The sequence below is a fragment of the Centruroides vittatus genome, unplaced genomic scaffold, assembly GCF_030686945.1.
Source record: "Centruroides vittatus isolate TY-2023 unplaced genomic scaffold, ASM3068694v2 contig_630, whole genome shotgun sequence".
NCBI classification, from domain to species: Eukaryota; Metazoa; Arthropoda; class Arachnida; order Scorpiones; family Buthidae; genus Centruroides; species Centruroides vittatus.
The window spans coordinates 1-26,283 of NW_027122387.1; the positions used below are offsets into that span (position 1 = coordinate 1).

At 35.5% G+C, this 26,283-nt stretch overlaps 1 long non-coding RNA gene and 19 other non-coding genes across 20 annotated transcripts; 2 read left to right on the forward strand and 18 right to left on the reverse strand.

Moving 5' to 3' along the window:
• Positions 1-5,624: 5,624 nt before the first annotated feature.
• Positions 5,625-10,441, forward strand: LOC136979599 (uncharacterized). The gene is made up of 2 exons (XR_010881407.1): positions 5,625-5,934; positions 9,381-10,441. It is a non-coding gene; the product is annotated as an uncharacterized lncRNA (long non-coding RNA).
• A 3,958-nt stretch (positions 10,442-14,399) lies between these two features.
• On the reverse strand, positions 14,400-14,472 carry TRNAR-UCG (transfer RNA arginine (anticodon UCG)). The gene has a single exon. It is a non-coding gene; the product is annotated as a tRNA-Arg (tRNA).
• A 133-nt stretch (positions 14,473-14,605) lies between these two features.
• Positions 14,606-14,678, reverse strand: TRNAR-UCG (transfer RNA arginine (anticodon UCG)). The gene has a single exon. It is a non-coding gene; the product is annotated as a tRNA-Arg (tRNA).
• Positions 14,679-14,811: 133 nt separating this feature from the next.
• Positions 14,812-14,884, reverse strand: TRNAR-UCG (transfer RNA arginine (anticodon UCG)). Its single transcript has one exon. It is a non-coding gene; the product is annotated as a tRNA-Arg (tRNA).
• A 133-nt stretch (positions 14,885-15,017) lies between these two features.
• TRNAR-UCG (transfer RNA arginine (anticodon UCG)) lies at positions 15,018-15,090 on the reverse strand. Its single transcript has one exon. It is a non-coding gene; the product is annotated as a tRNA-Arg (tRNA).
• A 136-nt stretch (positions 15,091-15,226) lies between these two features.
• Positions 15,227-15,299, reverse strand: TRNAR-UCG (transfer RNA arginine (anticodon UCG)). The gene has a single exon. It is a non-coding gene; the product is annotated as a tRNA-Arg (tRNA).
• A 133-nt stretch (positions 15,300-15,432) lies between these two features.
• TRNAR-UCG (transfer RNA arginine (anticodon UCG)) lies at positions 15,433-15,505 on the reverse strand. The gene has a single exon. It is a non-coding gene; the product is annotated as a tRNA-Arg (tRNA).
• A 135-nt stretch (positions 15,506-15,640) lies between these two features.
• Positions 15,641-15,713, reverse strand: TRNAR-UCG (transfer RNA arginine (anticodon UCG)). The gene has a single exon. It is a non-coding gene; the product is annotated as a tRNA-Arg (tRNA).
• A 133-nt stretch (positions 15,714-15,846) lies between these two features.
• TRNAR-UCG (transfer RNA arginine (anticodon UCG)) lies at positions 15,847-15,919 on the reverse strand. The gene has a single exon. It is a non-coding gene; the product is annotated as a tRNA-Arg (tRNA).
• A 133-nt stretch (positions 15,920-16,052) lies between these two features.
• On the reverse strand, positions 16,053-16,125 carry TRNAR-UCG (transfer RNA arginine (anticodon UCG)). Its single transcript has one exon. It is a non-coding gene; the product is annotated as a tRNA-Arg (tRNA).
• Positions 16,126-16,260: 135 nt separating this feature from the next.
• TRNAR-UCG (transfer RNA arginine (anticodon UCG)) lies at positions 16,261-16,333 on the reverse strand. Its single transcript has one exon. It is a non-coding gene; the product is annotated as a tRNA-Arg (tRNA).
• A 133-nt stretch (positions 16,334-16,466) lies between these two features.
• TRNAR-UCG (transfer RNA arginine (anticodon UCG)) lies at positions 16,467-16,539 on the reverse strand. The gene has a single exon. It is a non-coding gene; the product is annotated as a tRNA-Arg (tRNA).
• A 133-nt stretch (positions 16,540-16,672) lies between these two features.
• On the reverse strand, positions 16,673-16,745 carry TRNAR-UCG (transfer RNA arginine (anticodon UCG)). The gene has a single exon. It is a non-coding gene; the product is annotated as a tRNA-Arg (tRNA).
• A 133-nt stretch (positions 16,746-16,878) lies between these two features.
• On the reverse strand, positions 16,879-16,951 carry TRNAR-UCG (transfer RNA arginine (anticodon UCG)). The gene has a single exon. It is a non-coding gene; the product is annotated as a tRNA-Arg (tRNA).
• A 133-nt stretch (positions 16,952-17,084) lies between these two features.
• On the reverse strand, positions 17,085-17,157 carry TRNAR-UCG (transfer RNA arginine (anticodon UCG)). The gene has a single exon. It is a non-coding gene; the product is annotated as a tRNA-Arg (tRNA).
• Positions 17,158-17,291: 134 nt separating this feature from the next.
• On the reverse strand, positions 17,292-17,364 carry TRNAR-UCG (transfer RNA arginine (anticodon UCG)). Its single transcript has one exon. It is a non-coding gene; the product is annotated as a tRNA-Arg (tRNA).
• Positions 17,365-17,496: 132 nt separating this feature from the next.
• TRNAG-UCC (transfer RNA glycine (anticodon UCC)) lies at positions 17,497-17,569 on the reverse strand. Its single transcript has one exon. It is a non-coding gene; the product is annotated as a tRNA-Gly (tRNA).
• A 132-nt stretch (positions 17,570-17,701) lies between these two features.
• TRNAR-UCG (transfer RNA arginine (anticodon UCG)) lies at positions 17,702-17,774 on the reverse strand. The gene has a single exon. It is a non-coding gene; the product is annotated as a tRNA-Arg (tRNA).
• A 129-nt stretch (positions 17,775-17,903) lies between these two features.
• TRNAR-UCG (transfer RNA arginine (anticodon UCG)) lies at positions 17,904-17,976 on the reverse strand. The gene has a single exon. It is a non-coding gene; the product is annotated as a tRNA-Arg (tRNA).
• A 2,947-nt stretch (positions 17,977-20,923) lies between these two features.
• On the forward strand, positions 20,924-20,996 carry TRNAR-UCG (transfer RNA arginine (anticodon UCG)). Its single transcript has one exon. It is a non-coding gene; the product is annotated as a tRNA-Arg (tRNA).
• Positions 20,997-26,283: the final 5,287 nt, after the last annotated feature.

Below are 26,283 nucleotides of genomic sequence, written 5' to 3' on the forward strand. Positions count from 1 at the left end.
ACAAGCCGCAGAAGATTATCATCCATTGCAATTGTCACAACTTAACGGGAAAATATTGGGACACGATTAAACACATACCACAGCTGAAATTGCAGTATAGAAAGAAACCAGAACATATTTATGGTGTAAAAATTAGCTATATACAACACGCATCTGATATCTCTCGTATAGAAATCCTTCAGGAATATGGAGGAATTTATTTAGATAACGACGTTTTTGTCGTTAAGTCACTACACGATTTTCGAGGATTCGAGTTCGTCATCAATTGCGATATAAATCAATATTTAGGGAATCAAGTGATAATAGCTCATAAGAATGCAAGGTTTTTAAAATATTGGCACGAATCTTACAGGCATTACCATCCCGAAAAATGGTATTATAATGGTGGTGAATTACCATCGAAATCGATTCTTTTCGTACATCCAGAATTTGCGCATACGGTAGTAGGCGGATTTGGAGTGGATAATAATTTAATTTACATGTTATACGGAGAAAGAAGCGAAGAATGGAAGAAATTTTACACGCTACATCTTTTAATTCGTAATCATTATTTAGTACCAAATGATCGCCCAAAGATTTTCGATGAAAATAACATTAAAACCTATAACAAAACTTACGGAGACATGGTCAGATCTGTTTTAGGAAACGAAATATAGTTTAGAAGTTTACAATTTTTTGTGTTTTCTATAAAAACTATAACGAAATGTGATTAACTAATGTATAATTATGCGTTTGAAAAGATTATTATTATTATTATTTTTTTTTGGATTCTTTCCGTTCTGTGTGTGCCTATTTTTCAGGCCCGTTGTGGATTCGGTTAGGCCAAGGGCGGGGCAATCTGGTGCCGAGAAAAAAAATTCTGAAGTACTTTGACATCCGGATTCGATCCGAGATACCCCAGAGCGGTAGGCTTGCATATTAATCCCCTCGGCTTATTATTATTGCATATTAATAATAATAGCAATAATAATAATAAGCGCAAAACCCAAACGGTTAAGAGTTGAAAGTTGAAATTTGGTACACAGGGTACATCATGAGCATGCACACTAAGAAGGGATTTTTGGAAATCCTCGTAAAGGGAAGAGAGGGTTAATCCTTGCTATTGTTACTTTCTGCCCGAGCAACACCGGGCTCATCTACTGGTAACTTTATAATCAAGATGGTGGCTTAAATGAAGAAATTGTTTTACATAAATGTGATTTACATATGTATTCGACTGATTTTTATTGAGAAAAGTATTACATTATTTAAATGAAATGTTACGAATAATGTATTTATAACTTTCCTTTTAAATTTGAGGTATAAAATATTGCACGGAAATAAAGTTTTATTTAAATTACTTTTTGTGTAATTAATTTAAAAATTAGGGTCTGTTCGATTAATCGAGATAGTGCACATTTCTACGTAATTCAGCTTTATAATGAGAAATTTTTAAAAATGGTATCAAGTTTAAAATTCGTTAAAATTTACAATATTTCTACTGTTAAATGATAATACAAGTATATACTATTATTAAGTATTTACAACGAAACTGTAAACTTAAATACTCTTAAATGCAACTGTATTTAGCAAAAAAACGTGGAGAAAATCCCGTAAAACTTCACGTCCGGTGAGGCGCAAACCCACGATCGAACTTCCAGTGTTTAGGGAACCCTTGGCCATCGGTGGATCCATTTTATTTCATTTAGTAGATGTTTATAAATGAAAGAGAGGAATATAAGACAGTAGATTATTGGATCAAAGTTCGTCTGTTATATTGAGGACGTTCTGTATTTAATAATACGTCATACTTAAGTTGTCGTGAACAAAATGGTGTACAACGAATACCGTCGTTTCCTTTCAGTCAGAGACGAAGTACTCCTAGTTGTAGTTTTAAAACATGTTTTGTATGTTAATTTGTACATTTTTACTTTTTCGGCTCTGTTATATATAACAGAGGAAAAGTATGGCAATCGGTCAAAGAATGAGCCACCCAAAATTTTTCATAATCGGACTCGGAACACCTTCAAACGTCGAGAAATGCAAACATTTCGGGGGTTGTTCTGTATTATGGATGTTTTTGTGTGTGAGGGAAGGTGTATATGTATGTAGGTGTGGGTGTGTGTGGGGCACGATTTTGTTCATCCTCTTTGAACCTTAATAACTCCTGTGCTATTTGTCAAAAATTTCTAAAGTTCTGCAGAGAGGTTGGTTTATTAGGGGAATCAATGCTATTAAATTTTGGTGACTAAAGCTCGAGGGATGGGGAGATAACGGGGTCGTGTGTATCTCCAGTAGGGTCGGACTTAATGCCGATTTCACTCGTATTAACATTTACAATTGAGCTTTTTTACTGAGCTAATTGACCTAAAAATTGAGCTAATCAGTTACATGTAACTTAGGTATCTATCAAGTAATATTCGAAGGCTTTGACAATTAACCACTGATGAAATTATTCTAATGACTATAGTGCATATATAACCAGACATAACGCCTACATATCTACATTAATTTTCAGGTAAACATCTTTACTACAAAAGTTATTCATACTGAAAGTTCATTTTATAAGAATAATAGGACATACTAAGGTATATATGGTAATGTAGCTATCAACAGCAGTTAAATGTTAATACTATTGAAAATTCTTGAGGATACATAAGATATATGATTATATACTGTATATGTACTGTAGTCATCAGTCCACGACGAGAGAATCACCCCGTATCATCATGTATTAGAAATGCTTTATAGACCCAATGCAGTTTGCAGGTTTGTAGGCAGTGTTTTTCATTTGCCACGCAATTTGACACCGTTTCGAGCCCACAAGCTCAAATTTCGATTCGTCGCATCTAACCACGTTACTCCAAAACTTTGTAAATGTTTTAAATGCTCCTTCGTAAAGACTAGCCTCTTCGCAATGTTCATCTTTAAAATGAACGGCACTCGGTCGATAATTCTTTAAACCCAACCTCAACCAGCAAATCATCTGTTTGTTCTACTCTGGATAGTGCCCTTTGTATACATCGTATATGTGCTCCTTAAGCCTCTTGCTGAAGTTCCTGTTGGTGACACCTATATACACCTACATACTTAATTGATCATTTTTATATGGTATCTTGTATACCCCAGATCGTTCTTCCTTCTTGATCGCATCTTTGTCATTTCTAAGCAAATTATAAACCGTCGGAGCCCTTCTGTACAATAATCTTGTGTTCTTGTAGTTCGTATAATTTCTTTTATGATGTTGGACATGCCTCTGTTGTAAGTGAACTTGGTAACGTCGTTGTTCATATTGTTCTTTGTCGTCCTTTTGTGAGAATCTGAGTAGGAACTTATTAACTCTTCAATGACTTTCGCTCCAAATCCCAAAGTTCTAGCAACGGTTCTTATTCAATTCTTGCAACCTGTCGTACACGTTGGAGCAGCAATGGAATGCCCCTCCCTTTCTAACTAGAGCTCTAAATGTGGATCATTGGAGAAGGAAGGAATGTATTGTAAGGTAGGAATGGGTCGTGGGTGGGCTTGATGTAGACCTTTGTGCTTATGGAACCGTGTTTGAATAAATTATCAATGTCTAAGAAGTGTACTTCTTTTGTACTAAGTTGCTCCAATTTTAGTTTTAAACCATCTTTGTTAGAATTTATCTCATTCAAAAATGCCGTATTCTTCTGTCATTCTGCCATAAAATGAATACATCATTCACATATCTTTTGTATAAGATTATATCTTCCTTAAAATTCCTAATAATCTGTTCTAATCAGATCCTTAATCTGTTCTAATCGGCGTAAAACTATCTCGCGGAGTAAGCCGGACATCGGGCTGCCCGTAGGAACTCCTTTCTTTTGTTTACATATCTTGCCTTCAAAGCTGAAGAATGATTGAAAACATATCAAGTTTGCAAGCAGTCCATAACACCGCAGACTGACAGAACACCATATATACAAGAAAGATATCGGACGTACACGAAGTGTTTAGCCGGCAGAGAAGAGGATAAGGGAAAGGGGAGGGGAACAGTAGAGAAAGGTAGGATTTCTCTGAACGGCGTACATAAGGCTACAGTACCCTCTGTGTTTGATGTTGGCGTGCAGTTTTTAGGCAGCAAGGCCGTAGTCCCCCGAAGGGTCTAAAAGAAAACCTGAGTGTACGACAACATAATTAAACAAGCAATGCTTGCGGCATTAGAAACACTGTTTCATAAATTTAAAAATAAGAAGAAAATTATATCAGCTATTGAAGACGTTTAATTATCAAGAAATTCAGTCACTCGTAGAATAGAAGCAATGTATGAAATTATCAAATTACAAAGAAAAAAACATTTAGAAAAAAACGTTTTTTTTTTAAGTTTACAATGTGATAAATCAACAGACATCTGCAAAATTGCTCAAATAAGTATTTTTATAAGGATGGTCTTTAAGGATTGCTCAGTAAAAGATATACTCTCGGTTTTGCCACTACATGGAAATACAGGTGGAAAGGACATATACCAAGTTATTAAAAACTACATTAAAGAAATTAATTTGCCCCTTCAAAAACTTGTGTCCATAGCAACCCACGGAGACCCAGTCACGATTCGTTCGGGTGTTTACTTCATCACGTTATGTAAGAATGATGTTGTTTCCAAATTTTTTCATTATCACTGCGGTGATAATGATAATAGATGAATGAGGCATTCATCTATTAACAGGCATTATTGTATTTAATTTGTAGATTACTAGTAGTAAAACAACAGTAGTAGTGTAATATTATTGTTTTCTATTACCTATCGTTGCTGATTTTTTCTAAAAAAAAAAATCCTATGTGTAGTTCGCCTAAAATTTGCTTGAGATAGACTAAATTTACATCGGCAGGTAACTCAAAGCACGTGTTTAGTGTTTGCATTTGGCATTATTTCCCCTGACCACTTTTGACTGCCGCTGTATAACTGTACACACTTTATCGCAATGCACTGAAGATGAACAAATCAGTGAATTTTAACATTTTTAATATTAATATTAGCACAATATAAAATTCTCAGTGGCCAGTTTTTTAAAATTATTATTCATGTATTAGAAATCTCGATAACACCGAGACAAATTTTATCTGTGTCCGCCCTTTTAAACCCGATAAGACGAGTACCAGTAGATAATTTTTAAACTTTAATTTTAAAATCGAAAAATGATAATATTAGTTATAATATAATCATATTTTTATATTGTTTGCGTAATCTTTTGACTTGAAATTCAATCTAAAAACGTTTGTTAACACTTCTCGAGTCTGGAGTAAGTTGTATTTCTGTTCTACGTATCGATAGTTTAAAATTAATTTGCACGTGCAGTGTGATTGTCTATTGTCTCCAGATTGCCAAATTTACAACATTGTAAATCGAACTTTTCTTTCCCGCAACCAAAATGGCCGCCGTTTAGACGTGGCCCGTTATTGGAAGTTGTACTGTATTTGTATAATTGATCTAAAATTATATTAGTGATTATATAGAGTACACGATTTAAAGACAATAAACAATATTTTAAATATAAACATACATATTTTACCGTATAACAATTAATTTATTGTTTGCATATTTTTTAAATAATTAACGCGTGTAACATATCTGTATAATTTTACTTTATGTGTTTAATTATATCGAAGCTGTGTAGGTGTGCTTAACGTCTGGTCACCTGCTTTCCCTTTCCACAACTACGATACGAGAGATAAATCTTTCAGATAATATAAAACAAGGTTTCATGGTCATTGAGGAATTCAGGATTACGTTTAGCACGAGTCGTGTACATTTTAGTTCTTAATTTCTTATTTACTTTTATTATTTTTAGAGTTCAGCTGAGAGAAAGAACTGACTGAAACGCATTTACGAATAAATTACGTACGGATAAAGTGAATTCGAAACTAATTTGCTACTGACACTGAAGTTACTCCATATTGAAAATGGCGAATTCAAGTAAATGTTAAGAGGAGACTAAAGTATGTTTTTACCCAAACATTTTATTAATTTTCTTATTCGTTCATTACTGTGAGATTTAATAATATTTGCATATAGTATAATTCCTCTTTACGCTCTCTCGCTTTGTAATTCTCTCTTTTAGTATCAATTTTCTATTGTGATTATATGAAACGCTGTATTTACGTTAATGTAAACAGAAACTTATAGTATACTGTACTTTTTGTTGCCATCTTTGTGTCGTATTAGGGGCCACCATTAATTGCGTGTACAGTTTTTGAGCCACAGTTGACTCCCCTCCGTTTCTATTGTGTGCAACGATATACTTCTGGAAAGACTCCTTCCTTTTCATTACGTGTACGAGAGTTGATGGACTCCGACTTTGAAGAAATGAATTAATATTCTGCAATACTTTCTGATAATTTATTTACACGAGTAGCAAGTAGGCTTATAACAAAACAATTACGAATTGTAAACCACAGCACAAAAAAAGACCCCAAAAGTCCAGGTAGACAATGCTCCTTGGACATTACTTTTTGTAATTCCCCTTAAACTGTACACGTAATTAATGGACGACCTTTTATATATATATATTTTATCAATTCATTGTTTTTAAAAATCAGTACTTTGAAGTATTTTTAAAATTAAAACTACAACAGGTTTGTCGTTGCAGAAGCGTAACTAAGGTGAAGTAGGCACTTGCCCCAGTTATTAAAATTATTATTAAAGCTTTCAAATAATACACGAAAATTATTCATGATTTATGTTTACTATGAAATATAGCATTGAGAAAGGAAGCAAAAAAAGGGTGTGAAACGAGATATTTTTCATTCATTACAATACTTATTTCATTTACAATACTTTACAACTTCATATCTCAGTTTTAGATAAGGTTATCAGTTTTTCCAAATGTTCTAATTAGCTTACGTAATTTCTAAGGCAGGTGTTTCCAACCTTTGTTTTTATATTCACCCCATATAAACTGAAAACAATATTTTCTTTGTTACTTCCTAAGATTTTGCGTAATATAATTTCAAATTAAACTTTTTGCACATTACGTTTAAAATTCGCTGGTTGTAATTTCACGTATACGAATATGTATTGATACATAATACATTTATACGTTGGTAATTTCATATACGTGATCACGTATACGAAATTACCAACATATGCCGGAGGAGAACCATTACCCTGTAGATTGGGTACACACAGAATTTAATTCCCTGATGATATGTGATAAATAGACTACTGTACTATTTTGTATTACAATAAAATTTTAAATTTGTTAACAATTTACATTTGATTTTATTTATTATTATGTACAAAAGCTTGAGAAAAGTTTCTATAAATACTTGATATGGTAAAGGACAAAGTTGATTTGCAAGTATTTTCGCGTTATTAATAATACTATTTCTTATTTCCATTGTTAGTTTACCTTACTCCTCCGAAACCGCTTTACCGATTTTTACCAAATTTCATATGCATATTCAGTAGGTCTGAGAATCGGCTACTATCTATTTTTCATACCCCTACACCATTTCCCCCCTTTCAAAAATATATTTATATATGGATTAAGGCTTTTATGTCCAACAGATGGCGCTAACTTCCGACGACCTAAGTTTGCTTTTCTGTGCGGCATTATGCTTTTCTGTGAGAATGGACTGAAGCAGATCCTTTTCTATCTATCTATATAAATAAAATATAACGTTCGTTTGTTCCTACCGATTTTTTTGAAATTTTGACACAACGTTGCATTCGAATACGTACGTGTTTTTATATAATATACATGTCGAAATTCCCCCCAGTGGGGGGAGATGGACGGGATTAAGGCTTACCGTGAAGAACTCGGCTTCTATTATACTATTTTACATGCGGTTTTTTGCGTTTTCAATTGAGTTTTAATAGGTTACGTCAACAGAATATACACTAAAAAGGGATTTTTCGATATTCCCCAGCGGGAAAAGTGACGGGATTAAGGCTTACTGTGAAGAACTCGGCTTCTATTTATACTATTTTACATGCGGTTTTGATTGCGTTTTAATAGGGTACGTCAAGAGAATGTACACTAAGAAGGGATTTTTTGAAATTCCCTCCACGGGGGAAGTGTTATACATTTATAATAGATACATTTTGAGCCACAGCAACGCGTGGCCGGGTCAGCTAGTTAATAATACTATTTCTTATTTCCATTGTTCCGTTTACGTTTTATTGTTTATCTTGTTTTGTGCCTATTACGTTGCCTATAAGAAAGGAAACACCGACAATAAGAACGGACAGAAGTTGATTTACATCGTTTTTTATCTGCGTGAGTAAAATGTGCAAAAAGCATAGTGTTTGTCTCTTTTGTATCCTGTTATCATAGCCAGATTCCATTAGGCATTCCTGAAAGCCCTGAAAATGGAAAAAAGATAAAGCAATTTTACCATTGTATATTACAATTTATAAACGATTCTAATTACATTAGATGCTATTACTTTATTATGTCGTAAAGTCATGTAGAGAAGACTTTTAATCTTTTGTTTCTAAGGGTTCGGAAGGGCCCGTCGACAATGAAAACACATATTTTGTCTTAGATTTGCCAAGGGTGGAATACGCCAAGATTGCCAAGGGGGTGGAATACGGAGTCTCCAGCATTACTCTTAAACATAGAAAAGATAGATCGTTAATTAGTGTTAATAAATAAATATTTTTTTAAATGTTCGTAATGATGATATTTTTATAAATAACCACATGTATAAATGTATGTGTTTGAGTGTAATATACATTCATCAACAACGTATAGAGGCGCCTAAATTTAGTGGCGCGTTATCTTATGATCAAAAAGGGGAATTGCATGAAGCCCTCCCCAACAGAAACCCAAACCAATGTAAGATAAGAAAATATTTCCTTCCAAAAAATTCTGTCGAAGAAATATATCTGAAGTCAACACTGTATATGGTCACCCTAATTCTTAATCAAAAATCAATCTATATATATAATCGAGACGAGTTGATAATAATAATAATAATAATCAACGCAGAGCCCAAACGGTTAGGAGTTAGAAGTTGAAATTTGGTACACAGTTAGAGTACGTCACGAGAACGCACACTAAGACGGGATTTTTCGAAATTCTTCCCCACAGGGGAGAGGGACAGGATTAAGGCTTAACACTTCCATCAACAACGGAAGTGTTAAGTAACAATGGAAGTGTTACGTAACAATAGGAATTGTTAAGAGAAAGCGACGTGCAAGACGCAGATGCAGTTTTTTTCGTTTTTGCGGAAAATGGAACATATTTTTAGACCCATTTAAAAATTCTCTACTTAGTCTGGAAACAGGGGGACCCAATTCTTGCATTCTGTGAAAACGGGTAAGGTTTACGTAACGTAATAGTCTTAATCTTCGCTATCGTTACTTTTGCCCGAGCGACGCCGGGCCTACCTGCTAGTATATAATAAGATATTGATTAATATACTTTTTTCAATTTCAGTTTGTGGTTAAATTTGTGAAGACGTAAAACATGATCCTTTCTAAGAAGCTTTGCAAAGATATTTTGAAATTGCCAATTGCATTGGTACTCCTAATGTTCCTTATATTCATTATTTACAACCACAGTCATGACGTCCCGAAGCTGTATTCAGAGGATCTGATCGGTTTTACCGATTCAAACAACGAAACCGGATTTTCTCGTTACATTATTCCAGATATTGTTCACTTAATTCGCTTCGATAGTACAAACTTGACGTTTGTTGATATGGTCAACATCAAATCCATACTTCAGAATCACAAGCCGCAGAAGATTATCATCCATTGCAATTGTCACAACTTAACGGGAAAATATTGGGACACGATTAAACACATACCACAGCTGAAATTGCAGTATAGAAAGAAACCAGAATATATTTATGGTGTAAAAATTAGCTATATACAACACGCATCTGATATCTCTCGTATAGAAATCCTTCAGGAATATGGAGGAATTTATTTAGATAACGACGTTTTTGTCGTTAAGTCACTACACGATTTTCGAAGGTTCGAGTTCGTTATCAATTGCGATATAAATCAATATTTAGGGAATCAAGTGATAATAGCGCATAAGAATGCAAGGTTTTTAAAATATTGGCACGAATCTTACAGGCATTACCATCCCGAAAAATAGTATTATAATGGAGGTGAATTACCATCGAAATCGATTCTTTTCGTACATCCAGAATTTGCGCATACGGTAGTCGGCGGATTTGGAGTGGATAATAATTTAATTTACATGTTATACGGAGAAAGAAGCGAAGAATGGAAGAAATTTTACACGCTACATCTTTTAATACATCATCTTTCTGGTGTATTCACCGATCGCCCGAAGATTTTCGATGAAAATAACATTAAAACCTATAACAAAACTTACGGAGACATGGTCAGATCTGTTTTTTAAGTTCTTCCGAATTCTCTAGACACACAAGATTTGAGAGTCCTGTACGACATCGTAAACTAATAATTTGTAATTGTAGCTTTAGAGTTGTTAATATAATAAAGTATGACGATTTTAACAATAAATTCGCTTTATTTTTATCCAATTTTTGAGGCTCTGAAACTCGGGGTTCGTAGTCATTTGAGGCACATGCCTAGTATGTGATCCGTTCCTGTTGGCAATGTCCTAAAGCAACTATCAGCTTTTAGTGACATTTAATCGCTTTTACGTACAGAATTAATGTACGAAACGAATACAACAAAATGCATAGATTAAAATTTGTGTGCCACCGAGCAAGGTCCATTTCCCAATCCCACACCTGTCTAATTTACCCTGTTGTAATCTTTCCCTCTCACGGTGCCATATTTCCTGTATCGATGAGTCTTTGAATTGCTTGCTTTGTTTCTTCTACTGTCAAAAGGGTTGACGAGTTTATGACCATCACCGTGATTTCGTTTTTTAGATTAATCTTCGTACAGTATAGACTCGTTAATCGGAACCCCGGTAATCGGAATCGCCGGTAATCGGAACGATTTTCAGTCGGACTGTGTCGTGCTGAATCGAACGTTTTGATACTAGATTTACTTCTAAAGTATAATTTTTATGTTTTTATATTCTTCAATATATTTATTTTGTTTGTAAAGAATGCAGAAATAATTTTTAACGATACGATAGCCTCGATTATTATTATAAAAATTTTCGTTAGGCTTAAAATCGACGAAAATTCAACACGAAGCGACACGCAACATAGAAAAATTTGAACATCGGACAGGTTAATGTATTTATTCGTACACAATCGGTAATCGGAACAAATCACTAATCTGAACAACCCCAGTCCCCAATTGATTCCGATTTTCGGTTTTCTACTGTATTATACAGTATACACATTAAAGTAAAATAACCAAAGTTTTAATTAATATGATTTTCATTTTAATATTTGTGTTTTTACTTTCTGCTCCTGCATATCTTCTACTAAATATGTAAGATAAAAGCAGGCTTACAATATTTACCGTGAGTTCCATGCCCATCTTTCGTTAGGTTCAGCCAAGCTCACAATGGCTTGGTGGTGAGAAATGGACTTCGACATATCCGGAACACACCAACTATGAAAAGTTCCTTAAAATTTTTGCTTTTCAGGATTCGTTTCCGGGTCTCCTGGAACAACAGGTTAACGCCAATGACGGATCTAATATGAAAGTAATGAAGTTTAAGCTTCAGGGACCCGAATCCCGAAAGGATCCTGAAGCAACTTTTTATTTATTTATCAATTAACCTTTAATTCCTTTTTATATATAATACAATATACTTTCTACAAATACGTAGTATATAATTTTATTGAAGGGTTAAAAAAAAATTGTTATCAACTGCCGAGGAACAATTCCATTGAAGAAGAAAGGTTATTACCCAGACCTCGTTCCTGGTGGGAAGAGACTCCACTTTCAAGCACACTACCCAACTGTCTCGTTCTCCACCATTCGAGCCTTCAGGTCCTTGAAAAGGCAGCAAGCCTTTTGCACCTTGTTGAACGTTGCTGTATTGTCGTTGATTGCAAAGGAATCCATAATGGGTTCCATTGTAGTGTACCAAATATGTATGCCCGCCACTGTTCATGTCTTAATCACTTCGATTATCCGGCCGTAAAAACTATAATATTAAGAAAATTACTCTTCGTAATATTCTTGATACTCTTCTTGGTGTTTAAATTAACAGCAAAATTGAACACGAACCTCTTCTTTACAATTATATGAAATTCTAATTGTGGTTGTTTAATGTGCGACGTTTAAAGTACTGTACATTGTATTTCCTGTTGGCCTTGGCGATAAGATAATATAAAAATTTATTTTTTGAATAGAACTTCAGTTTATGCCACAGGAACCGCATGAGTTCTATTTACGTAAATTCAATAGCAGCTTTCCAAGAACCAATACGATTGTAATCTCATAGTCTTATATAATTTATGACCGTAGAATAACAGAACAAAGAGCCCACCAGAGGCAAAGCGGTTCTGTTCCCTGAACACTAGGAGTTTGGCTGTGGGTTCGCACCTCGCCAAGACCCTTAGTCTCAAGTTTTTCGTGTAGTACTCGAATTTACGTCATCGAACTCACTCGTGTTACTATGACTTACATAATTAGTAGTCTCGAGTTAAACCCATTAAGCAAACTCGAAAAGCGAGCGGAAATACGTCAAACTTGGTTACGTGTATCGTTGAGCATGATGGGATTGTTTACAATGCATTTGACTATGCGACTATAATGATTCGACCAATCAACTTAACTGTAACAAGTTGTAAACGAATCAACGTGAATTGAGCGGCTCAGTTACCAAATCGATTAACTCCACAAAACAAAAATTATTACGAAGAATTTCTTTTAGCCCTTGGTTTAATTAAATTAATTAAATATTTACTAATGTGGGGTAGATAATAAAGACTCATCACACCAGCGATAATACTCAGGTATCAATATAGTACATTTAATAAAACAAAAGGGGAGGTATTAATTGGTATTAATATAAAAAGGTTAATACTTAAAATTATACAAGACAAACAAACTGCTATAAAGGTATAATCTGTGAACATTAAATGGGTGCAGAAGAGCAGGCATAAGAAGGCTTCATAATTGCTACAAGATAGCTTGAGGTAAGGGTTACATAACAGTAGGAAGATGGAGTTCGAAAGTGGTATTACTACAAGGTGCAACGTTATGAAGGAGGTATAGTACAGAAAACATCTGGTGACTAACTTCTTAATGGCCAACCTTCGTTCGATCACTTCTTAATTAGTTTGCACGTGTTACAGTTACCTTTGTTTTATAGCGATATAGGATTATTATCAACAATAATAATATAAATTATATTATATAATTAAACGAAATATTCGTCGGTCTTTTAAACAACGAGACACCTTCAAAACGTTGGGTGTTGTAACACGAAAAACTCGAGACTAAGGGTTGACGAGTTTATTACCATCACCGTGATTTCGTTTTGTAGATTAATCTTCGTACAGTAGAGAGTCGTTAATCGGAACGCTGGTAATCGGAATAGATGGTAATCGGAACGATTTTCAGTCGGACTGTGTCGTGCTGAATCGAACGTTTTTGATACTAGATTTACTTCTAAAGTATAATTTTCATGTTTTTTATATTCTTCAATATATTTATTTTGATTGTACAAAATGCAGAAATAATTTTTAACGATACGATAGCCTCGATTATTATTATAAAAATTTTCGTTAAGCTTAAAATCGACGAAAATTCAACACGAAGCGACACGCAACGGAGAAAAATTCAACACGAAGCGACAGGCAAGAGAGAAAAATTTGAACATCGGACAGGTTAATATATTTTTTTGTACAAAGTCAATAATGGGAACAAATGACTAAACTGAACACCCCCAGTCCCCAATTGATTCCGATTTTCGACGCTCTACTGTATTTACTAAAGTTTATTTAAACATTATTAGATAAGTGATAATAGGTATTTTTTTTAACCTTAGGTAAATAATAATTTTTAAAAATGACAAATGAAATATGTTTTATCTAAATACTCGAAATGTTTCCAATTCGAAATATTCGGTATTCGAACACAAATTCAAGAAAAAATCGTTCTGTAATCGCTGAACAAACGAGGGCTTTCTATAATAAATTTTCAATTAATATCATATTTTTATTTTGTCAACCATAAAAAATGATTTATAATAAAAATAAAAATGAAGACATTGTTAATATTTTTAATAAGTTCAACAGAAATGCTGAGATGACAACGATACTTTGTAAAAACGCCCTGGTTTACTTAAAAATTATATTAACGCATAATACAGTACTTTTAATTGTGATTACTAATTATATATTGATTAAAAATAAATTAACGATTTCCTTTAATAAACATAGTCCTTTTAGTAACGAAAAAAATTGTATGCTTTTCATAAGTTTTCAAAACTTTCGAAAAAAATTTATTTACTGTTAATTAAATTAAAAACAGAGAAATGGATTGAAAAAAAATGGCAGAAAAATACTCCACTGCATTGGAACTAAAAGTCATCCGCCGTCCGCGACAGGATTCGAACCTGCAATCTTCTGATTCGAAGTCAGACGCCTTATCCGTTAGGCCACGCGGACTTGTAGCAATCCATCAACGTATGTATACTCGTGTGTGGCAAAGTAAAATTAATTAAACATGAAAAACGGAGGAATGGATTGAAAAAAAATGGCAGAAAAACACTCCACTGCATTGGAACTAAAAGTCATTCGCCGTCCGCGACAGGATTCGAACCTGCAATCTTCTGATTCGAAGTCAGACGCCTTATCCGTTAGGCCACGTGGACTTGTAGCAATCCATCAACGTATGTATACTCGTGTGTGGCAAAGTAAAATTAATTAAACATGAAAAACGGAGGAATAGATTGAAAAAAAATGGCAGAAAAACACTCCACTGCATTGGAACTAAAAGTCATTCGCCGTCCGCGACAGGATTCGAACCTGCAATCTTCTGATTCGAAGTCAGACGCCTTATCCGTTAGGCCACGCGGACTTGTAGCAATCCATCAACGTATGTATACTCGTGTGTGGCAAAGTAAAATTAATTAAACATGAAAAACGGAGGAATGGATTGAAAAAAAATGGCAGGAAAACACTCCACTGCATTGGAACTAAAAGTCATCCGCCGTCCGCGACAGGATTCGAACCTGCAATCTTCTGATTCGAAGTCAGATGCCTTATCCGTTAGGCCACGCGGACTTGTAGCAATCCATCAACGTATGTATTCTCGTGTGTGGCAAAGTAATATTAATTAAACAAAAAAAAAAACGGAGGAATGGATTGAAACATAATGGCAGAAAAATACTCCACTGCATTGGAACTAAAAGTCATCCGCCGTCCGCGACAGGATTCGAACCTGCAATCTTCTGATTCGAAGTCAGATGCCTTATCCGTTAGGCCACGCGGACTTGTAGCAATCCATCAACGTATGTATACTCGTGTGTGGCAAAGTAAAATTAATTAAACATGAAAAACGGAGGAATGGATTGAAAAAAAATGGCAGAAAAACACTCCACTGCATTGGAACTAAAAGTCATCCGCCGTCCGCGACAGGATTCGAACCTGCAATCTTCTGATTCGAAGTCAGATGCCTTATCCGTTAGGCCACGCGGACTTGTAGCAATCCATCAACGTATGTATTCTCGTGTGTGGCAAAGTAATATTAATTAAACAAAAAAAAAACGGAGGAATGGATTGAAACATAATGGCAGAAAAATACTCCACTGCATTGGAACTAAAAGTCATCCGCCGTCCGCGACAGGATTCGAACCTGCAATCTTCTGATTCGAAGTCAGATGCCTTATCCGTTAGGCCACGCGGACTTGTAGCAATCCATCAACGTATGTATACTCGTGTGTGGCAAAGTAAAATTAATTAAACATGAAAAACGGAGGAATGGATTGAAAAAAAATGGCAGAAAAACACTCCACTGCATTGGAACTAAAAGTCATCCGCCGTCCGCGACAGGATTCGAACCTGCAATCTTCTGATTCGAAGTCAGATGCCTTATCCGTTAGGCCACGCGGACTTGTAGCAATCCATCAACGTATGTATACTCGTGTGTGGCAAAGTAAAATTAATTAAACATGAAAAACGGAGGAATGGATTGAAAAAAAATGGCAGAAAAACACTCCACTGCATTGGAACTAAAAGTCATCCGCCGTCCGCGACAGGATTCGAACCTGCAATCTTCTGATTCGAAGTCAGACGCCTTATCCGTTAGGCCACGCGGACTTGTAGCAATCCATCAACGTATGTATACTCGTGTGTGGCAAAGTAATATTAATTAAACAAAAAAAAAACGGAGGAATGGATTGAAAAATAATGGCAGAAAAATACTCCACTGCATTGGAACTAAAAGTCATCCGCCGTCCGCGACAGGATTCGAACCTGCAATCTTCTGATTCGAAGTCAGATGCCTTATCCGTTAGGCCACGCGGACTTGTAGCAATCCATCAACGTATGTATACTCGTGTGTGGCAAAGTAAAATTAATTAAACATGAAAAACGGAGGAATGGATTGAAAAAAAATGGCAGAAAAACACTCCACTGCATTGGAACTAAAAGTCATCCGCCGTCCGCGACAGGATTCGAACCTGCAATCTTCTGATTCGAAGTCAGATGCCTTATCCGTTAGGCCACGCGGACTTGTAGCAATCCATCAACGTATGTATACTCGTGTGTGGCAAAGTAAAATTAATTAAACATGAAAAACGGAGGAATGGATTGAAAAAAAATGGCAGAAAAACACTCCACTGCATTGGAACTAAAAGTCATCCGCCGTCCGCGACAGGATTCGAACCTGCAATCTTCTGATTCGAAGTCAGATGCCTTATCCGTTAGGCCACGCGGACTTGTAGCAATCCATCAACGTATGTATACTCGTGTGTGGCAAAGTAAAATTAATTAAACATGAAAAACGGAGGAATGGATTGAAAAAAAATGGCAGAAAAACACTCCACTGCATTGGAACTAAAAGTCATCCGCCGTCCGCGACAGGATTCGAACCTGCAATCTTCTGATTCGAAGTCAGACGCCTTATCCGTTAGGCCACGCGGACTTGTAGCAATCCATCAACGTATGTATACTCGTGTGTGGCAAAGTAATATTAATTAAACATGAAAAACGGAGGAATGGATTGAAAAATAATGGCAGAAAAATACTCCACTGCATTGGAACTAAAAGTCATCCGCCGTCCGCGACAGGATTCGAACCTGCAATCTTCTGATTCGAAGTCAGACGCCTTATCCGTTAGGCCACGCGGACTTGTAGCAATCCATCAACGTATGTATACTCGTGTGTGGCAAAGTGATATTAATTAAACAAAAAAAAACGGAGGAATGGATTGAAAAATAATGGCAGAAAAATACTCCACTGCATTGGAACTAAAAGTCATCCGCCGTCCGCGACAGGATTCGAACCTGCAATCTTCTGATTCGAAGTCAGACGCCTTATCCGTTAGGCCACGCGGACTTGTAGCAATCCATCAACGTATGTATTCTCGTGTGTGGCAAAGTGATATTAATAAAACGAAAAAACGGAGGAATGGATTGAAAAAGAATGGCAGAAAAATACTCCACTGCATCGGAACTAAAAGTCATCTGCCGTCCGCGACAGGATTCGAACCCGCAATTTTCTGATTGGAAGTCAGACGCCTTATCCGTTAGGCCACGCAGACTTGTAGCAATCCATCTACGTGTGTATACTCGTGTGTGGCAAAGTGATATTAATTGAACAAAAAAACGGAAAAATAGATTGAAAAAGAATGGCAGAAAAATACTCCACTGCATCGGAACTAAAAGTCATCTGCCGTCCGCGACAGGATTCGAACCTGCAATCTTCTGATTCGAAGTCAGACGCCTTATCCGTTAAACCACGCGGACTTGTAGCAATCCATCAACGTATGTATTCTCGTGTGTGGCAAAGTAATATTAAACAAAAAAAACGGAGGAATGGATTGAAAAAGAATGGCAGAAAAATACTCCACTGCATTGGAACTAAAAGTCATCTGCCGTCCGCGACAGGATTCGAACCTGCAATCTTCTGATTCGAAGTCAGACGCCTTATCCGTTAGGCCACGCGGACTTGTAGCAATCCATCAACGTATGTATTCTCGTGTGTGGCAAAGTGATATTAAACAAAAAAAAACGGAGGAATGGATTGAAAAAGAATGGCAGACAAATACTCCACTGCATCGGAACGAAAAGTCATTTGCCGTTTGCGACAGGATTCGAACCTGCAATCTTTTGATTTGAAGTCAGACGCCTTATTTGTTAGGCCACGCGGACTTGTAGGAATCCATCAACGTATGTATACTCGTGTGTGGCAAAGTGATATTAATTAAACAAAAAAACGGAGGAATGGATTGAAAGAGAATGGCAAAATGACATTGGTTAAACAAACAAAAGGTTATATAATAAAGCTTATTGAATCGTTTCGCAACAAAAAACTCACGACTTTTTACAAGATTTATTCGTTGTCTTTAATTAAAATAAACCTATATACAACATATAAACAAATACGAAAAAAGTGGCATAAGATTGACATACAAATGTAATCCTCTAGCATACACAATATACTACGTAATGCGAAACACTATATCAATCCACACTCTACTCCATGGATCTTTCAACTGTTTTCCCCATGGGCAAACAGTTGATCTTTTTTTAGCAAGTTCGTTATGGGTTTGGTCAGGCCCACAACGAGGCTTCCAGGTTTCGAGTGATGGAGCTTGACAAGTCTTTACTGATTACCTTCCGAAAACTTTATGAGGTTATTCCAATTTGTCGGGATTCGATTTTGGGTTTCCAGAGCGGGAGACTGCCGTAGACGCAGGTTGGGACACATAAGTAGAATTCACTTGAAAGGTTAGCTAATAGAGTGTTGTTTTCTTATTTCAATGAATCGTGTTCAAGTAAAGCCAACAACCAGATTGATGGATTAAGCTACATCCAGTAGTGATATTCAGCAGGTTCGCACAGGTTCGGCTGAACCCGATGTTAAAATTTTCAGTTTCCCGAACCTTAACACGTAACATTTCTCAGTGGGTTTTTTTTAAATATATTAAAATATACGTATTATACTCTGTAACACTACTAAACTAGAGCGTTATATTACGTTCGCACCGAGCATTTCAATCTAGATTGTGAGCAAGGTCGGGGACTATGCCTTGGTGCGATCTATCTCGACCGAAACGAGGTTTAATCGCGATCGATTCAAGAGAGTTCTTGAAACTAGATCCAGTCATAAGAGAGATCCCACAATCTCACGCGCGCAAAATAATACAAGATGGCTGTGTAACACGTGTCGGGCTATGAACAGCGAAATTAAAAGGATATTGTATTTAGAGAGATGATGACATCTGTCTATTATTAGCAGGGCCATTCGGGGTGTAAAATTTCTTTGCCAAAAAAAAAAGGTCGAGAGCACTAATATACTATTGTTACTGGTCTTCGCCCAGGGCTCGTTACGTTCTGAATACGCCACTGATTATTAGATATATCGCAAGAAAAGTATTGTATTTATTTCTAGCCAAAACTTCCATTTTGTTTGTCGGTGATTGTCAGGGAAAAATTTTCTGCTAGCGAACCCTTTGTTAACTATTTCGAATATCACCACTGGCTACATCCCGTAACTTGGTTGGACGCATCAAGTTTAAGATATCAGCTAGGAAGCGGAATTCAGTTGTTGCAGTTCGTGGTCAGTTCTGGAATTCATGCCCTGTGATACTCTCAGGATAGCGAGCATTGCTCATATTTACCATTCATTAATAATAGCGTGAATACCTATGGCTGTGAATACCTAGTTCAAACGAATGAGAGTCAAAAAAGTTGGCTTTCCTCCATTTTTCTCATCTCTCGTGTTTCTTTTAACTACGAAAAAATATTTTGTGTGTGTGTGTGTGTGTGTGTGTGTGTGTGTGTGTGTGTGTGTGTGTGTGTGTGTGTGTGTGTATGTGTTTATCGTGACTTTAGCGTGACATTGAGAGATGGTGAGACACCTTCTTCAACGTTTTCGGTCATCTTCAGGATCACAGTAAGTGAAATACTGAAAATATAGATTATTCTTTTACATCGAATACATTATATATTAATGGTTACCTAATACATGGCTAGACCATAGCTTTTGGATAGGGGTGAAGGGTATTATGTTAGATATACTTCCATGCCATCGAGAGGCAATCAAGATTCTTCTGACTGATTAATTCGTGGTTCTTGGCATGCATATATATTGTTATTTTTTCAATAATTCTTCCCTTTTTAGCGGTGCATAGGATCTCAGCCTAATCAAAATGCGGAATATTCTCCGGTACAGTGGTATAACACAGCGGTATTTCCGACAGCTGTGTTGTATTTTTTCAGACACCTAATTCATGTTCTTTTACCTTGTAGGAAGATTACACGCTGTGTATCGTTCCTATGCATTGGCTGACACGATTCTTCACACCTAACGTCACTGATATTTCGTTAGAAAAGGTCCTGGAAAAACCCCGTAGCGGTTTTCCAGGGCCATCTTTGGATGAGTGCAATGAGTGACCGTGAAGCCGGGTGGCCAAACCTAGACCGTTTATTATATGTAAAATCATAACTAATAAGAATAATAATGAAAACGTTTTTGGGGATTATTAACTGGATAAAACTATGTGTATAAAGATGTAAAAGTAAACACTACGTATGTTTAAGCAAATTAATTAAATAATATTAAATTAATAAGAGAGCTGATATTGTTTTTGCACCTGGACGGACAACAACCCAGAAACAGTCATAGATATTTGGGTCGATAGTGTCTTCCTCATTACGTAGTGTGTCGTATATGCTGGGGTTACGTCTGTACCGGTACATCACCGTTTTTTCCTATTTGCTTATACGTTCTATCTAGATGTCTGCTATTGTTAACAACAATGGGTCGAGACTATAGGAGGGAGGCATGAGCTTGGGGTTGTTTGTTCCGAAGCAATCTTATGCTTTATTATTTGCGTAACCAATGTCATTTTGCCATACACTAATATAGTTACTTTGATACAACCCCTCAAGTCCGCGTGGCCTAATGGATAAGGCGTCTGACTTCGAATCAGAAGATTGCAGGTTCGAATCCTGTCGCGGACGGCGGGTGATTTTTAGTTACACTGCAGTAGTGTATTTTGCTGCCTCCATTTCTGTGTTTTTAATTGTGTTAATTAATTAAACTGCTGAGCGGGTTTAATTATTGTATTTGTATTTTATCAGTAGCGTACTTAAACTATACCGTTAAGTACGTTTAAGCTAAATAAAATATTTTATTGAAAACATATATTTATAAAATCGCCGAAAGATGGAAGCACTCGTCCACATGTTCTGTTTATACTTATTTGAATATAAAAATCACGTCATATTTTTATTGTGGCGTGTATTTTAATGTAATTTCAGTTAATAGAATAAAAATTTGATTCTTTTTTCTGTGTAATGCAATTTATTGGGACATTCGAGGAAACGTTCTTGGCCTTTATATGCGATGTACAAATAAATACCTCAGATATTGATCATTTTTGAAGTACAAGAATTTCAATGTTTAGTAACGAGAAAGAGAAATTATATTTCCGCACGTATTCGAAACATGCTTTTAGATTTATTATCTTATAAATAGCACAGTACGTCCCAAATGTCGGTAATATCAACATGAAGTGGCGCATTATAGCTTCACAGAATCCGGGAAAATTTGAATTTTAACAATGTTGTCTTCACACAGTTTTTTTAGAGGAAATTTTTTGGGGGAATATTTCTTATAATAAATCGGTCTGGGGTCCATTGTCGGTGGGGGCCCGTAGGATAACGCGCCAATTAGACCTACATAACTTAGTGATCCGTAGAATATTTTCGGACATTTTACTGGGCTTAGAAATGTCGAGATACGCTGATATTTCATATTTCAGTTAATATAATTCATTTCTTCCTAGTTTTTGTCCAATAAATTGAACCCATTTCATTCAATGTAATCCAATTCTTCCACTCGCCACATCACTTTCGGTTTAGTTTTATTTCATCAATTTAAATTTGCACCATTTCATCCGGTTTACTTCAGTCACTTTCATCTGCTTCAATTTAAATCCATTTCACGTAATTAAACTTATTCCATTTACTCTTCTATGTATTAAATTTACTCCATTTTTAAACTAGAATTCAGTCCTTTTTCGTTTACGTCGTTTCCATTCTAATTAATAAATCCGCACCGTAAGTAATTGTTTTAATAAATCATTCAGTTAACTGGCTAATTATTATTATTATTATTATTATTATTTTTAATTACAGTCGACCTTTTTTTTTTATCTAATTAATATACAGATCACATTTATTTATTACCATTTTAACTATCCGTTCAATTACAGCTCATCTCGAAGGATTCTCAATGTAATTAATTACATTTCGGCGGATGCAGTAGCTACAAGATAATTAGAAGATTATAAATAATGAGATTAGACAAAGTTTGGTTTCAAATAATAAATAGAAGGTGTATTAAATGAAGTTTATAAATTAACGTTTTTTTCAGAATTTCTTATTTTAAATTAAAATAAAATATATAAAAAAAACAATGTAAATGATCCAGCTTGTTTGCAAGGAGATGAAATCAGAGGAGGGGTGTGGTGCCCGGGTTTCTCGGTAGCATATCTTTTTGGCAGGATCCTAGAAACGATGGTTCTAGTCTCTAACACTTTGTAGAAGTTTTTAATACAGTCATTAATACAGAAAAACAAATAAATTAGCCTCTGTGAAGATTTGTAGGTATTTTACTCCATAAATAATCATTGCAATGATTTTTCTTAATGTGTAATTGAAAAAAGCAATTAAATAATTATCAAATCAAGAACAATTTTTTAATTAAAACTTAATAGAAAATAATGGCGAAGCACTCAAGGCTGAAATCATTAAATTCGAGCCAATGTATTTACCTTATTTTTTTGCATTGAAGTGTTCATGCACTGTTCACGTGTCGTGTTATTAACCTTACTTTTTTTGACAAACGTCGTTTCTACAATTGTATGATCCTTATTTTATCTTTGCCTCACATATTATAATTAAATTTCTGTATACTTCACAGAACGTTAACTTTATTCTCGAAATTTAAATGAAGGTTATCAAGCTACAATTAAAAATCTATTAACTCAATTTATTTAAACGAGATATTTATTAATACATATTATTATCATTTCTTTACCTGTCTTAATGATAATCATACTTTAATTTTTACCTCGTTCTCGAGATTAAGGAAGGACAGACGAACAGACGGACGATATACGTCTGCAATTTTTCAAGCTTCTGTATTGATATAATATACATTCCATCTCGTCTTTTTCAACTCTTAGTTGGACTGCAATTTGAACAAATTGTGGGCCTATAAATTTCCAATGGCTGTCTGTCCTTTCTTAAGCTCGAGAATGGAGTTAGATAAGACAGGATATGGAAACTTTAGGGGCAGGAGGCCCCAATTAACTATATACGAACTTCTAGTATAGAACAAAAGTCACGTTATTTCAATTCTAAATTTTCCCCGAAAGGATACGACTCTTGCTAACAAGAAAAGTATGATGTACAGGAGCAAAACACTAGTAATTTGAAGTGGAGAGCATATATTTAAAATTACGATATTATTTTTAAGTTTACGACACCTTTTAACAGATGGCGGAACTGAAATTACCTTTCCAAAAATATATGTTGGCTTGTAAAACCGAAATACAAATTACAGATGTGTTTATATCTCTCGGTTACTAAAAGGAATTGAAAGCAGCTAACTTTATATTATACTTTATAATACTTATATTCAGCATTTAAGATATGTTTTTGTCTTCAACTAAATTCTGATTGTTTACTCATCGCTTCCTGTTTATGTATCATGAAAAAAACAGTTTGTTTGTCTATTCGCCAACACCACCAACATCAACACCCAAATAACTCATGACTACGGAACTAAAATAATTTAGCAAGTTGTTTACTAAATGGAAGAAACGATGTACAAAATTATTAACACAAGTTCACTTCTACTAAAATGCCTTTCTCATGAGAACGTGATTCTGAATAATATTACGGTTATTCCTCTTTAATTGGTCCAATGATCGAGCCGATAAGTAGATAGAACCCCTGAACACTAGTTGCGGGTTCGTGCTTCACCAGCAGTGGAATTTACTGGATTATCTTCACACAAATAGGGGTCAGTTTTCCAATAGAAATATCTTTCGAGAGGCAGATCGTCCTTGTGTTGCATTGCCGTATTCCTTCGAACCAAACCCAGTGGCGCGTTATCCTATGGGTAAAAAGGGCAATTGCCTGGGCCCCACCAAGAGAAGGCCTCATACTAATTATTAACAGTGCCGTGGCGAGGGGGGTGAAAGAGGGTTATCGTGCACCGGGCGCCACTCGCAGAGGGGTGCCCAAATGGTCTCCAAGACAAACTATATGTGTTTCTGGAGGGGGAGAGGGGCGCCAGTTATGTATCCTACGCCACTGATCATTAATAAACTCATTACTATAGTAAGAATATCAAAATTTAAATTTGGGCCATATCTGAGGACCCTAGATTGCCGGTTTGGCGCAAATACAGGGTGCACTGGCACAGCGCAAAGATCGCGTTAAAAAACGAACGAGGATACCAGGAGATTCTCTCAAAAATTCTCCGAACAAAAATGTTTGAAGTTAACACTGTTCACAATTCAAATTCTATGGGCAAACAGTTATGGGCAACAATTGGCACACGCACCAAACGTGGCACACCAACGACTATTATCCCTGCATATTATTTTATAATATATTTTTTTCATGTTTCTTAACCCTGGTTTATTCTACGTGTGGATTTTTGATTATTTGAAATGGTTCTCTCAATACTTAAAAGACACCAAATAATAAGATGCTCTCAAAAATTTCGGTTGACACGTGAGAAAATTTTGCATCATAGATTCTAGGGATTTTGGCACGCAAACTTAAACAGATCGTCCACCCTTGCTGTGGTGCTATTTACAATATTACAGGAAATTTAAATCGATACGAGATAGCGAATCAACCATATTCTATTTTATGTTTTACTCTTTCCATCCTGTGGACATCAAGAGAACCTTTGCAATCAATGCCACTCTCAGGTGATCTGCCGATGGGAGATTGGGAGATCTTTCAACGGGAAAATTGACCATATTTAGATGTTACAAACGTGAAAAAAAAACCCGAAAAACTGCACCGGTCCAACGTGCTGGCCAGGTGAAAACCCACGACCACTACCAATGTTCAGTGGTTTTATCCACTCGACCACTTGTGAGAACAGGCCGAAATATTCGGGTCTGACCATTCCATGAAAAATTCCTGAAATCGATCGCCGATTTAATGTTTAATTTGATTATATTCTTGAACATGATCAATTTGATCAATCTTATTTTAATGGCATTATTATTTTTACTTATTTACACTGTATAGCGAGCTGAAAATCAATGTATGTACGCGTGCATTTTTGACTATTTGCTTGTTGTCTATGTATGATTTATGATTATTTATATAAAAAAATAATTCTGAAGATCAAAACACGCAATCGAATACCGTAGCCATTATTGATTCCCTATTTTTAAATAAAATTATTCCAAGAAAATAATAGAAGCTACGCTTGAGCTCTAATAAAACAATGATAATATTATTTAGAACTTAATCCCTTACAATAACTCTTGACAATGAAATGGTTCTTTGATTGATCGCTCGATTGATCGATTTCCCGAGCACTCCAATCAATAAACAATCGTTCAATACACAAGAATTTTTGGTTTTAATTTTTAAATTTTTTTGCCTCTACCTACGTTGGGTACTGAATCATTTAAATTTATAATAGGCTTAAATGTAGGTGCTTTATACCAATCTTAATGGTCGTTGGCACGATCTACCTGTGTTACGAAAGTATACGTGTCTCGTATTTGCAGTTATTGACCGTAATTGTACAGATTCTATTTTTAATTTGGTTTGTCTTCTTCGATCAGATGCCAAGATGTGAATTGCTTACGTAAATTGTGTTCTCACCCATACTTTCGACACCAAAAAAATTTAACAGGAGGAGCGCATCACAAAAATAATGTGCATGTACTGTACACAATTATTCCTCGAATTTAAAACAAGATAATACAACTTGGTAGACTCATTATAATTGTTTATAAATTGTCTTTCGTGACTTGTATAACTGTTTTTTTTTAATATCCTGTAGTCAAGGCCGGATTTAGACTTAAAGGCCCTAAGCTATAACACGTAAAAACACTTCTTCTCCACCAAATAAGTGTGAGGCCTTGCGCTGTCACCTCGGCGAGAGGCCCAAAGGTTTCTTATTGAATTATTAATTAATACGAATATTTGATTAAGTAAGGATCTAGAAAACGTCAAGAAGATTATTTAAGTAAAAGTA